This window comes from Sceloporus occidentalis, unplaced genomic scaffold, assembly GCF_023333645.1.
Source record: "Sceloporus occidentalis isolate IW3139 unplaced genomic scaffold, rSceOcc1.0.p SCAF_130, whole genome shotgun sequence".
Taxonomy (NCBI): Eukaryota; Metazoa; Chordata; class Lepidosauria; order Squamata; family Phrynosomatidae; genus Sceloporus; species Sceloporus occidentalis.
The window spans coordinates 906,428-920,327 of NW_028317110.1; the positions used below are offsets into that span (position 1 = coordinate 906,428).

Genomic DNA, 13,900 nt, shown 5'->3' on the forward strand with positions numbered 1-13,900 from the left:
TTGTTTGCTAAAGCAGATAACAGTAGGTCCTGTCTGACGTATCTTGCAATGTCGCAAATGCTAATGTGTTAACCCTGCGGCTGCCTGGTTAAATCGTTTCCGCAACACGAGGGACCGATTGCCCGTGTAAGAAAACTCACTGGGCCGCAGGAAGCCATAAAAGGCCAAAAAAATATGGCAGCCCTGAGCACCAAGCTCTGCAGTACCCTAAACTGAGAACTGCTGTGCAAGGAAGCCATACCTTGAACCAGGGTACCAGAAATAGGCAACCTCATGCGCGTTGTAGTTTCTGCAACCCAGCGAGCGCCGCTTTGATTGGCCTAGAAGCCAACAACGAAGAAATGTCGGGGTCGGCTATAGACCTAAAGTGCTGAATCCCCGCCAGATGCAGTCTAATGGTACTATAGGACAGGTTAAGTGCTGGCCGGGATATAAATCCTGGAATCTAGCAGAGGTATTCCAGACCGTGGTATAAACCTTCTAGTATTAAGGGACAAGGAGCTGTCGATAAGGGCAAGGGCGTCGTCCATATGTACTTCAATCCATGCTGAGCTGGGAGAAGTGCGGTGCAGGCGTGGGTAAGGTGTCTGCTGCTGGATTCTGTAAAAAGAACATACGTAAATTAGCTGGCGAGAGGGCATCAGCTGCCGAGTATAACACTCCTGGTATGTGAGTGCCCAGGAAATGAAAATTATAATGCAGAGATAACCATGCAAGCCTACGCAAAAAAGACATGAACGACAGCGACGTAGACCAACCTTTATTAAGGATAAGAGCCGAGGCCTTATTGGCTGCATGAAAAATGACCGTCCTACCTGACCATAAATGACCCCATACAAAAGCAGCAGCCACTATAGGGTATACTTCGAACAGAGCCAAAGTGTCAGAGAAAGCATGTATCTGAAGAATCTCAGAAGTCCAAGGGCCTGCCATCCAGTGATCACCAAAGATAGACGCAAAGCCACGTGAGGCTGCGGCATCAGAAAGGACATGAGGCAAATCACGGGACGGCTGAGGGATGAACAAAGACACACCGTTCCAGTTACTTAAAAATACATCCCACATAACAAGATCTGCCTGTGCTGCTACATCTAAAGAAATGATAGAGTTATCATCGGGTGCTACCATAGTGCGGGTAAGATAGGGAGAAGTTTGAACGCATCGCAAATGTCTGCTTTAGACAGTCAAGCACCCCTACCTGCGTGCAAAATACTTTGAATGGCCATGTCAATCGACGAGTATTTAAAAGAAAACTCTTCAGAAGGAATCAATGAATTAAGTCATAAATCAAGCGGTATTTATTGGAGAATTTATCTCAAACAACGCCAATGGGGGTTAATCCTCCAAACATGAAAGGGAGGCTCCTTGAAAGGCCCTATAATGAACCCCTTATCCAATTCCGTGCGAAGCAACTCTGACATGACCCGGGGGTTTGCCTCTGCTGAGAGGAGATTATGCCCTTCAAACGAGGACTGGGGAAGGGCGATAAGACCCGTATGAAAACCTGAAGTGAAACCTGTGATTAAAAAAGCCCGTAGCTGCTGAGATGGGTGACCTTGCAGAAACGTAGCTAACTGGTCCACATTGACCCAGCTCAGTCAGCTGTGCTGCTGCTTAATAGTACAGGCGGTTTCAGGGTGTGCCCAATAGCAAATGAAACACGTGAAGCAACCGACACTGCGCATAATTGCATAGTGCAAGGTTAAAAATATCGCAAATCTGAGCCTTCCCTAAATAACGAATGGGCCTGCCCAACTTATCCACCTGTGGTGTCGCTGAAGAGGATGGCTGAAGCTGCGCCCCTCCCCTATCCAAGCTGGTAGAAGCTGCCAGAGCAGCTGTAGGACACCAGTTGGTGGTGTGAGCTGAAGACTGGCGCTTGGAACAAAGCTTGGCCTTAATCCCTGCAAAGTGTCTACAAAACAGCTCCATATCAAGCACAGCCCAATTAGTAGTGCACTGGAACTGGGAGGGAGCCACCGCTGCTTTGGCCGAAAAGGAACGATGATAGTCATAAAAACATGAACCCTCGTACTTGTAACCCAGACCTACCACATTGTACAAATAGAGGTCCAGCTCTTCTCTCCTATCCGGGTGCACAGAGCAGATCATATCCCTAAATAGACTAAACGCCAGCACAAACTCAGGGATAGAGAGTTTCCCGTTCAACCTGAAATCCTTAGACTTAAGAACCACTGACACATCCCCGCAAGCATACGACTAATTGTCAGCGACACCATGCATGGTGCTCAAAAGAGAAGCAAGGTTAACATCTTTGCCTTCCAAGATATCCCTCCTAATACTAGCCGACACAAAATGACAGCAGGGTTAGTGCATTGTTCAGAAGGGGACAGGGAGTGATGACCACCTGGACAGAACCTAGAACGAGGTGGGACCCCCATGACCGTACGTTAACAAGCGGGACATGCAGCTACCTAGGGGAATTGTACGTGCAAGGGCCCGGTATGCCGACCCGATCCATGTGGACTGGATGGATCAACGGAGAGTCTAGGCATACAAGTCTGAAAGACGTGTCAGACTTTGATTACAAAGGCGGAGGATGCCTGTGGTGAGAACAGGCTAATAATAACCTCGGCCTAGTTTGGTTTAAGTGGATGAGTAAGAATGTTATGAGTATTGCACGTGTGGCATATGTAGTACGGGTGAGTAGACTGGACGCCAGCCAATTATAAAACTAAGTCTCAGCCCGTATGGACCCATAGGCGTGATAGGTCTGGAACAACTGAAATATAGAAAGTAACGGCAGATAAGAACCAGTAGGCCCATCCAGCCTGCCCAACCTCGGAGTACTTTCCTTTAGGGCTGAAACAACGAATCGATAAAATCGATAATAATCGGTAACGGAAATCGTTGTCAACGATTTTCATTATCGATTAATCAAGTGATCGATTCGTTGTTGCAGCACTCGGCTCGCTTTACCTCCTCCATGATCATTTCTCCGCTTCTGCTACGCGCTCTACAGTCTCCGCCTCCAATGAGCTACGTGACCCCGCTGAGCGCCGGATGTGACGCGCTTGAACTAAGAAATGGTGTTGGTCTGCTGTATAAAGTTTTAAACTACTTGAAGGTTGGAACGAGTCCACAGCTGAGGTAAGTGAGTGTCTATGTGCGAAGCAGAGTGAGAGTGGGGGTGCGGGTGCAGGGCAGAGTGTGGGTGCAGGGCAGAGTGTGGGAGACTGGGGGCAGGGCAAAGTGAAAAACTTTTTTGGTATTGAAACTTAGTTTGAGAAATAATGTGTTTTGGGTTCTTAGCTTTAATTATGTCAGTAAAATAAGAAGGCGGATAGATAAATGCCATTGTGATAAAGAGATAAGTGTTAATGACACATCTTAATGTAAATTATACGTTTTTATTTTAAACAAAAAAATTGCATATTGATTATTTTTTCGATCGGATAAAAATAATCGGCCAACTAATCGATTATGAAAATAATCGTTAGTTGCAGCCCTAATTTCCTTTAGTACCTGCCCGTATCGTATAGCTAGCTTGGCCTTATGCCTAACCCATGCTTGCTTAAATTCCTTTACTGTATTAACATCTACCACTTCTGCTGGAAGGCTATTCCATGCGTCTACTACCCTTTCCGTAAAGTAATATTTCCTGATGTAACCATTAAACCTTTAAAACTGGAGCTCGCCTACCCTGACTACATTGGAAGGTGTAGGTATAGAACTCACGTGCGTGATAGAAGATAAAATATGAAGCCACGGTATGTTATGTAAGTACCTTACAAGGAGGTCAACTCACCAAGGTTTATGACGGACAACAATGGAAACCATAAAATATATCAGCCCCCCCCGGAACCTAATACAACATAAAATATCTATGCACATATATGTGCCAAAGTACACAACCCCTCAGGACCAGCGGTGAAGCATACTTCCCACGTAAAGCAATAAATTGGATCGGTAGCGGAAGTTGGAGCACCAAGGGTTAAAAGCCATTCTAACCCTAAACCAACATGCAATCCGACATAAAGAGTGGACAAACCGGCGTTTGTCCGTTTACCTGGTAGTTGAAAGAGGTATGGAGCGAAGCAACGTGTAGGATACCGGAACAACGCTAACAATGCAGACTTTGTACTTGGCCGCCCGCCAAAACTTCAGGCCTGCTACTCAGGAAAAGCGTGACCCTGACTCAACGCATAGCACCTGAGGGTGAGCGGTAGGGGGTTAAGTAGTACCCCAGACTCCGTCCACAAATACGGCCATTGCCATAGCCTCTAACATATATATATATGTATTGTCATCTGCATGTACTCCGTGTGCACTTTACATGTATGTACAACCACATGTTTTATATAAATAGAAGAGACGTTTAAGAGAATTATTTATTTTCTGTTACTTTTATTAATTGGTTTGGAATGTATGGGCGGCATGGGTTGGCTTTGTGTTTTTTACCACTATATCTTGTTGTGTGGTATATGGTTTGCTATAAACTGGTTCTCTATTAATAGGTTTAACAGAAAAATATCTGGCATATGAGGGTTAATTCTGTGTGGGCTAATTTTACAGGATAATTTATTTCCTCTTCCAAAAATTAGGTGCATATATGTGGAGTATTTAAAATTTAAAAAAGTGATGAAGTATGAAAGATGCATTCAAAATTGTGCTGTTTGCTAGTTTAAATTCTAAATGATAACAGATATCATACTTTTCTCATGTCAAAACCAATGAGGTTATCTCACTTCTTTAAGGAACTTCTTATAATGTGAAAGTCTTTTTTTCATTTTAAAACTCTTCAATGCAGTCTGAGCAAGCACTTATTTTTCAAGATTTTTAAAAAACAGCCTCTACTCTTCTGGAAAGGCTTTCCACAAGGTTTGAGAGGTCAGGAACTGATGTTAGACAAGAAGGCTTGGCTTGCAGTCAGCTTTTCTGTTCATCACCCAAAAGTGTTCAGTGGTGTTAAAGTCAGGTATCTGTGCAGGCCACTCGGGTTTCTCAACCCCAAACTCCTTAAACCATGTAATTATGGAGCTTTGTACACAGGGACATAGTCATGCAGGGCGCCACAAACTATTGCCCAAAACGCCTTTGTATCCTGTTGCATTAATATGATCCTTCACGCAAAGTAAGGGGCCTAGCCCAAATCCTGAAAAACAGCTCAAGGCAACTATCCCTCCTCCACCAAACTTTACAGCAGGCGCTATGCATTCTGGTAGGTGGTGTTCACCGGGAATCCACCACACCCAGATCCGTCCATCAGACTTTCAGATAGCCAAGCATGATTCATCACTCCAGAGAACAGTGGCAGTGTGCTTTACACCGCCCAGCAACAAGTGATCTTCGGGTTTTATGAAGCTTCAGATGCATAGTGCTTATGTTGATTTCAGAGGCATATATATATTTGTAGTAGGGGCAAAAGAATAGAATTAGTCGAACGGAGAGATATAGGTATAAACCATTCGGTCTGAGGTATGCCAAACCCAACGTACGAGGTAGGCCTAGAAGAGGGCAAGATTTAAGACACAAGGTTAAACAGACCATAACTTTTAATAATGAATAAACATAACAATATGTACCAATATCACTACAGTACAAGTGACATGAAAGCATTGTAAATTTAAAATGTTGGTTGGGGAATATATAGGCAAAAACAGGAGGACTTCCATCTGCCTAGCTTCTTGATGATATGGGCCTTTATTTTTAGAAGCCGTGAGGCTGCTCCGATTCTAAAGGAATGCCCTGAATATCCAAGCCAGTTAAGGCCTACACTGGTTAGTAATGGCCTAACATATATTAGAAATGCCACTGATGATATTGGCTCCCTGGGAAAGGGCAAAACAGTACTGTCTTTCTGCGTATCAGCCAACAATAATAATAAGGCTCCCAGGACTGCTACTGTGCACCAGGGGAAATTGGGAGAAAAAAAAACGTAATTAGTGTACTTGGACCGGAATGATTCGTTTTCATATGACCGAGGAACTAATATCATAATGATCAGAAGCGCAAGTAAGAAATTTTAAGAAAAGAAGCCGAATTAGGTGTAGTACCCAGCTCACTAGGCCGCATGAATCCGTAGAACGCTAAAAACATAGCAGCTTTCATCACTTTACATGTAACGGGGCTGAAGGGATGTGCATCTAAACAGATCGGAAAATGCCACCATCAATAGGTAAATGACTGAGATGGCTCGGTCTTTTGTAGACCTTTTAGTAAGGTTTTCATCGGATGGGAAGAGATCAGAGAGGGGTTGTTTGGAAAATATAAAGATATATGATGTATATGACTCCTGTTTACCCTCAGCTTCTTTAGCAAGGCAGTGGTCGTCTTGGAGGTGTGTTTGGGGTCGTTATCATGTTGGAATACTGCCCTGTGGCCCAGTCTCCGATGGGAGGGGGTCATGCTCTGCTTCAGGATGTCACAGTACATGTTGGCATTCATGGTTCCCTCAATGAACTGTAGCTCCCCGGTGCCGGCATGCAGGCCCAGACGATGACACTCCCACCACCATGCTTGACTGTAGGCAAGACACACTTGTCTTTGTACTCCTCACCTGGTTGCCGCCACACACGCTTTACACCATCTGAACCAAATAAGTTTATCTTGGTCTCATCGGACCACAGGACATGGTTCCATGTCCTTAGTATGCTTGTCTTTAGCAAACTGTTTGCGGGCTTTCTTGTGCATAATCTTTAGAAGAGGCTTCCTTCTGGGATGACAGCCATGCAGACCAATTCGATGCAGTGTGCGGCGTATGGTCTGAGCACTGACAGGCTGACCCCCCCCCACCCCTTCAACCTCTGCAGCAATGCTGGCAGCACTCATACGTCTATTTCCCAAAGACAACCTCTAGATATGACGCTGAGCATGTGCACTCAACTTCTTTGGTCGACCATGGCGAGGCCTGTTCTGAGTGGAACCTGTCCTGTGAAACCACTGTATGGTCTTGCCCACCGTGCTGCAGCTCAGTTTCAGGGTCTTGGCAATCTTCTTATAGCCTAGGCCATCTTTATGTAGAGCAACAATTATTTTTTTCAGATCCTCAGAGAGTTCTTTGCCATGAGGTGTCATGTTGAACTTCCAGTGACCAGTATGAGAGAGTGTCAGAGCGATAACACAAAATTTAACACACCTGCTCCCCATTCACACCTGAGACCTTGGAAGACTAACGGGTCACATGACACCGGGGAAGGGAAATGGCTAATTGGGCCCAATTTGGACATTTCCCCTTAGGGGTGTACTCACTTTTGTTATTTTGAGGGGACAGCAAATTTACATTGTTATACAGGCTGTACACTGACTACTTTACATTGTAGCAGAGGGTCATTTATTCAGTGTTGTCACATGAAAAGATATAATAAAATATTTACAAAAATGTGAGGGGTGTACTTACTTTTTTGAGATACTGTACATTTCTAACCAGCATAGATCCAGTATAATGCCACATGATAGAAGTAAGTAATAAATAAAAGTAATAAAAAGTTTGGAGGGAGTTCCCTTTAAGTAAAGCCACAGCAAACAATACTGAACAAACAGAAGAACCGCCTAGAGTGGGAAGGGGGCTGCCCTCAAATTTACCGCATACCCTATGTCGCACAAGTCGATTGGGACGATTATACATACACTTACTGGCCACTTTATTAGGTACACCTTGCTAGTACCCTGTTGGACCCTCAGAACTCCCTTCATGACATACTTTCTACAAGGTCCTGGAAACCTTCCTGTCAGGTCCTGGTGGAGATGAGCTGGAGACCAATGGCAGGGTGGCATTCCAAGACTATTAAACGAACCACTTTAAATGTCAGTGGACTCAACAAACCTGAGCAATGCTCCAGGTTGTTCCACTTCTTGCAAAATTCTAAAACTAAAAATAGCTTTTATGCAAGAAACTCATTTTAGAGCGGGCAAGGAACCAAAACTTTCCTCCCAACCTTTTACTACAGCTTTTTACTTGAGTTCCCCTGAGTCTAAAACAAAGGGAGTTGCGATTATTTTACACAATTCCATTCCCTTTCAACATCTGGACACCTGGAGGGATGGAGAGGGGAGATGTATTTTTATTAAAGGGTTTATTGCAACACACAAAATTACCTTAGCTTATATATATGCTCCTAATCGTAACCAAACAAGTTTTCTTGTGACCGCTTTAATATGGTATTAGATCCTAGAATGGATAGTTTATCTGGTCATTCACATATCCCCTACTCACATATAGCTAAAGTTAAAGTCTCCTGCATAGTCTACAACTGGCTGATGGATGGCGGACTCAGCATTCGTCCACTAAAGATTCAATTTTCTTCTCTTCCATACATACTCGTTATACAAGGATATACTCGTTTTTCCTTTCATATCACCATTTGCCTATGCTCTGCTCTTCCAGTATTGGTCCCTCAACCATTGGGATCACTCGCCTGTCCATATAAATTCATCCTTTGCTAATCTTCCCCCTAAATCGTGGGCTTGGAGATTTAAGGAATCCCTATTGTCCACGCCTGCCCACATACAGACCTTAAGTAAGGAACTCTGGCGTTATTTTGCAAAGAACATTTCAACACAGGTCCCCTTTTCAACTGTGTGGGAGGCCCATAAATCGGTGATTGAAATTCTACATCTGACTAAACAAATAGCGACCCTGGAGAGATCCCATAAGCTTACTCTTGACCCACATATTTTACCTCAACTCAGCGTTCTGAAGGATAGGTTGGCTTCCCTCACAAATAGGCACACTAGGAGGCAATACCTTTTAACCCACACCTGCTTTTACGAATTGGGTGATAAGGTGGCCAAACTGTTGGCTAGGGCCTTACGTGCAAAACGAGCACTCAGGACCACAGGGGTAAGCCACATTTCTCTACTCCAGATATTGCTGCTTGCTTCCATAAATATTACACCTCTTTGTATAACCTGCCTCCCGTCTCGGGACCCCTTCCGTCCTTTAGAGCCTCTCTACAGGAATACTTAGATAAACGTTTGTGTACCCGTCTCTCTGTGGACAACTCTGCTCTGTTGGAGACTCCTATCAGCTTAGTTGAAGTAGAGGAGGCAATTAAATCCTTAGCTAATTGAAAGTGCCCTGGTCCTGACGGGTTAACGAAAGCAAATTATCAGACATTTCTCTTGATCTTGGGTCCTCACTTGGTCACCTTATTTGATGGCCTTACTAATGGGGACCATTTTGACCCACATGCAAATAACTAATACCGAAGCCGGCCAAAAACAGGGATCATTGTGAGAGTTACCGCCTTATTTCTCTTCTTAATACAGACGTTAAGCTCCTAGCACATGACAACACAATAAGGGTGATTAATATTCTTTCTCAGGCTCATCAGCATCACACCCCTATGGCCCTTGTCTCTACCGATGCCAAGAAAGCTTTCGACAGGGTGGCCTGTCCCTATTTGTTTCAGGTACTGTCAGGACCCTACCGGTCGTCGGCGGGGGCTCTCGCCCGGCGGCGACACCGCCGGGCGCCCGCGTCCTCGGCCATGTGTCCGTCGGGTCCCAACCCGTCACCGACGGAGGTTCTCACCCGGCGGAGTCCCCGCCGAGCAGCTACATCCTTGGCCGCACGGCACGGCATCTCCGTGCCGCGGGCCGCGTCCCCGGTCTCCGTTGCGGCGGCAGCCGCACGCCAGGACTAACAGTATGGCGGGGGGGCGGGTCCTGCGGTCCCAGACCGCTGCTGGCAGCCAGGGGGGGCGTGTCCTGCGGTCCCAGACCGCTACTGACAGCCAGGGGAGGCGTGTCCTGCGGTCTAACCGCAGAGGGGAGGGATTAGGGATTACTTGACAGCCACAGAGAGAGGAGGGGTTAGAGGAGGAGTAACAATTAGGCGGGCTATTTAAACCTGCAACCCTGTACCTTCAGTACTTGGTTGTTCAAGTTCCCTACCGGATTCCTATACCCTGTTGCTGTTCCTGCTCTATTTGGATTATACGGACTTTTGACCCTCGGCTGGATTTCTGGACTTTGTTTTTGGATTACCCTTGTTGTACTGCGAACCTTCTGATTTGATTACATGGACTTTTGACCCTTGGCTATATTCTGGACTTTGTGTGTTGGATTACCCTTTACTTCACTCCCTTGCACCCGGTGTCTCTCTGCGCTGCGCTCCGCTCCCAACTCAACATTTGGGCCTCGGGCAGACTTTTCGAGGTTGGATTGAAGCTCTTTGCCAGAATTACAGTAAATGGGTATCTGTCTCAGCCGGTCATCTTGTCGAATGGCACACAGCAGGGTTTCCCCCTATCTCCACTATTATTCGTCCTAGGGATGGAACCTCGTGCTAATGCCATTAGACATAATTCAGCCATTAACCCCTTCATTCCCCTATAGACATACCGGGACGTCCAAAAAACGCCCACAAAGAAACCCCTATGGACATCCCGGTACGTCCAGCCCTTCGTGCAGCGTCAGAGACACATCCCTGCCGTTTGACAGCCTGGACTCCGGCTTTCTGCTGCCCGATCTCCCGTAACAGCTTCCGGCATGAAAGCCGGTAAGCTGTTACAGTTGCAAACGCGCGATCGGGCATTCCGTTCCGAAGGTCATCGGAGGACAGGATATCCTGCCCTCCGATGAGGCACAGAGACGCTGCGATCTCTATGCAGGTCTGTGAGGACCTGCATAGAGATCACAGTGTGATCGGTGCAGGGGGATCGCGGGGAGGGGAGTGAGAAACCATCTCTCTCACTCCCCCTTCCGTCCTGAAAGAGAAAAGTTAATTCATTTAAAAAATAATATTAAATAAATCATTAAAATAATAATATATATATAATACAAAAAAAATTATAATGTGAGCTGTGATGTCATTGTGTGAGGCGTGAGCTGCCCGGAACGGAGAGAATATAGGAGAGAACCTGGTATGCAGGTAACAACTTGGAGCACACCACGAAGAAACAGGAACGAAAGGAATAGCCGGGGCCTGGTACACGAGGTAGCACGTCAGGAATAGCCGGGTCTGGTACACGGGATAGCACGTCAGGAATAGCCGGGGTCTGGTACACGAGATAGCACGTCAGGAATAGCCGGGTCTGGTACACGGGATAGCACGTCAGGAATAGCCGGGGTCTGGTACACGAGATAGCACGTCAGGAATAGCCGGGTCTGGTACACGGGATAGCACGTCAGGAATAGCCGGGGTCTGGTACACGAGATAGCACGTCAGGAATAGCCGGGTCTGGTACACGGGATAGCACGTCAGGAATAGCCGGGGTCTGGTACACGAGATAGCACTAGGATCACAGGAACACGAGGTATAAGGCACAATAACTGAGCACTGAATGAGTTTCAGTGCTCAGTTTTTAAACTTCCCGCCAGTGATTGCCACGCCTATAGACGTGACGTCACTCGCGCGCGTTCCCAGCCGGCAACGGCGGGGAACACATAAAGTTTTGTGAGGGCGCGCGCGCGCGCGCTTAGGAACCACCACGTGGCCGGCTGAGGAGGACGGGACAGCCGCGGAGCGGGACCGTCTACCCGGAGCGGGTAAGTGATGCCGGTGAGGACCCCGCCGTGGGTTCTGACACATTGTGACATCACTGGCATGTTCAGGAGGTCCCTAGGATGACCTCTAACCATTTCTGTGTAAAAATAATTTATAAAAAATAAAAAAAAATTAAAATGTAAAAAAACAAAACAAAAAGATATAAAAAAAGATAATAAAAAAATTATTAAAAAACCTTACTTCCCATTGCCCTAGCATAACATCTAGCCAGTATAACCCTTCTGCCCCCGTTCACAACCCCCAAACCCGTTAAGCCATAGGCATAAAAATTATACAAAATTGTACACCTTATAGTATGCTCCCTGGTGCTGGGAAAGTCTGGAAAATCTATATAAATTAGGTATTTCTGAAATCAGGACACCTGAATTAATAAACTTGGAGGGGATTTTCCATCACTTTACCTAATTTTGTGAGGATTCAGAGGGAAAATGTAAAAAAAAATTAGTTTATTTTTCTAATCTTCGCTAGTTTTTACTAAATTTCTCATTCTAAATTTTCAGCTAATCATCCAACTATGGTATCAAACGAAAGCTCTATCTCTCCTTGAAAAAACAATATATAGTTTATATGAGTACACTATTCACAGGAAAAGAGAATCATCGCTAAACCGACATACACCAAAAATGGCAAAATTGCTCTGGGCTTTGAGGTACCAAAAACCCCTCGGATTGAAGGGGTTAAGGGGATGATCGTTGCACACACGGAACATACACTTTCGTAGTTTGATGATGCTATGCCTCCTTTCGGAACCGCTGACATCCCTGCCACATGTTATTGAAGAGTTGAACACCATTCAACGCTTTTATAACTACAAAATTAACCTAGACAAATCCGAGATTTTAGGTGTTCACCTTCTCCGACCAGGCTAAAAAGGGTTTGCGTTCGTGCTTTCCCTTTTAATGGTGTGACTCCTCTATTAAATATCTGGGTTTGCAGATTCCTGGGGACCTCTCCTTACTATATAACCTGAACTATATCCCCCTGTTGAACCGGGTCTCTGAGGACCTGCATAGGTGGGCATATCCCCATGTATCCTGGTTTGGAAAGATCTCGGTTATCAAAATGAACCACGTTTCCTATATCTTTTTCATACGCTGGTCCCTCCAGTTAAGCATTTTCTCATCTTATATGTTCTTAGTCAAAGGTGGGTCTGGGGGTGCCTGATTTGGAACTATATTTGTTACAGGGTCACCGTACCCAAGGCTGGGTACCCCTGTTTGAGGGCTGAGGAATCACCAGTCAGTCCCTCATACGGATAGCACTCAGCTATCCACGGATCATCCAGACCACCATTCGTAGTAAACCAAGAAGAACTCTCTTTATTACAAACACACAGAATTTATATACAATCTCAATGCAATGTGTACCGAACCCAACCCCCAATCCCATCAGCCACATCCCATCCCAAATCCCGTCAGTATACAGGGGATGTATCAAGTGAGGGGATTACAGAATACAATGGGTTCCCCTTGTTATCCCCCTGTAGTGCGGGTGCCGTCTGGGCAGACAGGGCTGTGTTGGCTGATTAAGAGCCCCAGCCAGATTATAGGATTGTCTCCTTGAAGGCTGGAGATGAAGCCACATCAGTCTCTGGGCTGGTTACACAATAATACACAATATAATATATTACCGGGTCACGGTATACGGAACCGGACACAAAAGTGCTCCGCGACCCGGCTAAACTTCATATGACACATGAGCCAGCTAGCCTGGCCCTGTCACAATATTTTCACGCGGCGCACTTATGCAGGATAGTGGAGTGGTCGATTCGTGCTCCTAAACAGTGGGTGATGTTGGAGGAGGCTGTATTGCCTCATCCTATCCACTTGTTCCCCTACCAGACATTCATAGACACAGCTCTTTTTCGAAACATCCCACTCTCTCTCCAACGATTAAGATACTTAAAAAAAAATATGTCCCAGAGTCAGTTGACCTCCTTTCTTAACCCTCTTTTTCCACTGTCGGATAATCCCGCGTTTAAACCAGGCCACCTCTCTTGTAGGGCCCTCAGGCATATTACAAATGCATCATGTAACTCATCTAGATTATATGAAGCCTTTGAGGGAACTGGTCAATACAAATGCTCCTCTGGTCGAAGATCTTTTTATTTTTATTCACAACTAAATTTTATTTCTTCACTGCCACAAAATGCCTTTCTCCCCCTCCCATACACCATTCTGCCACCTCCCCCCCATACATCACTCTGCCTCTCTCCCCCTCCCATACACCACTCTGCCTCTCTCCCCCCTCCCATACACCACTCTGCAGCATTGCGGGGGATCTGGATTCTAGTGTTATAATCCAATCTCTGTTTGAGGTCAGATTATATAACGAGAGGAGTTTTTCAGAGCATTTGCTCTGAAAAAAACCTCTTTTTATAATCGATAAAAATAGATTCGACTAACCGATAATGAAAATCGTTGTCAA

The 13,900-nt window shown here is 45.6% G+C and overlaps 1 protein-coding gene across 1 annotated transcript in view; it reads left to right on the forward strand.

The window, feature by feature from the left end:
- Positions 1–13,900, forward strand: part of LOC149281549 (medium-chain acyl-CoA ligase ACSF2, mitochondrial-like) — a 161,069-nt gene that overhangs the window by 98,178 nt on the left and 48,991 nt on the right. The window lies entirely within an intron of this gene.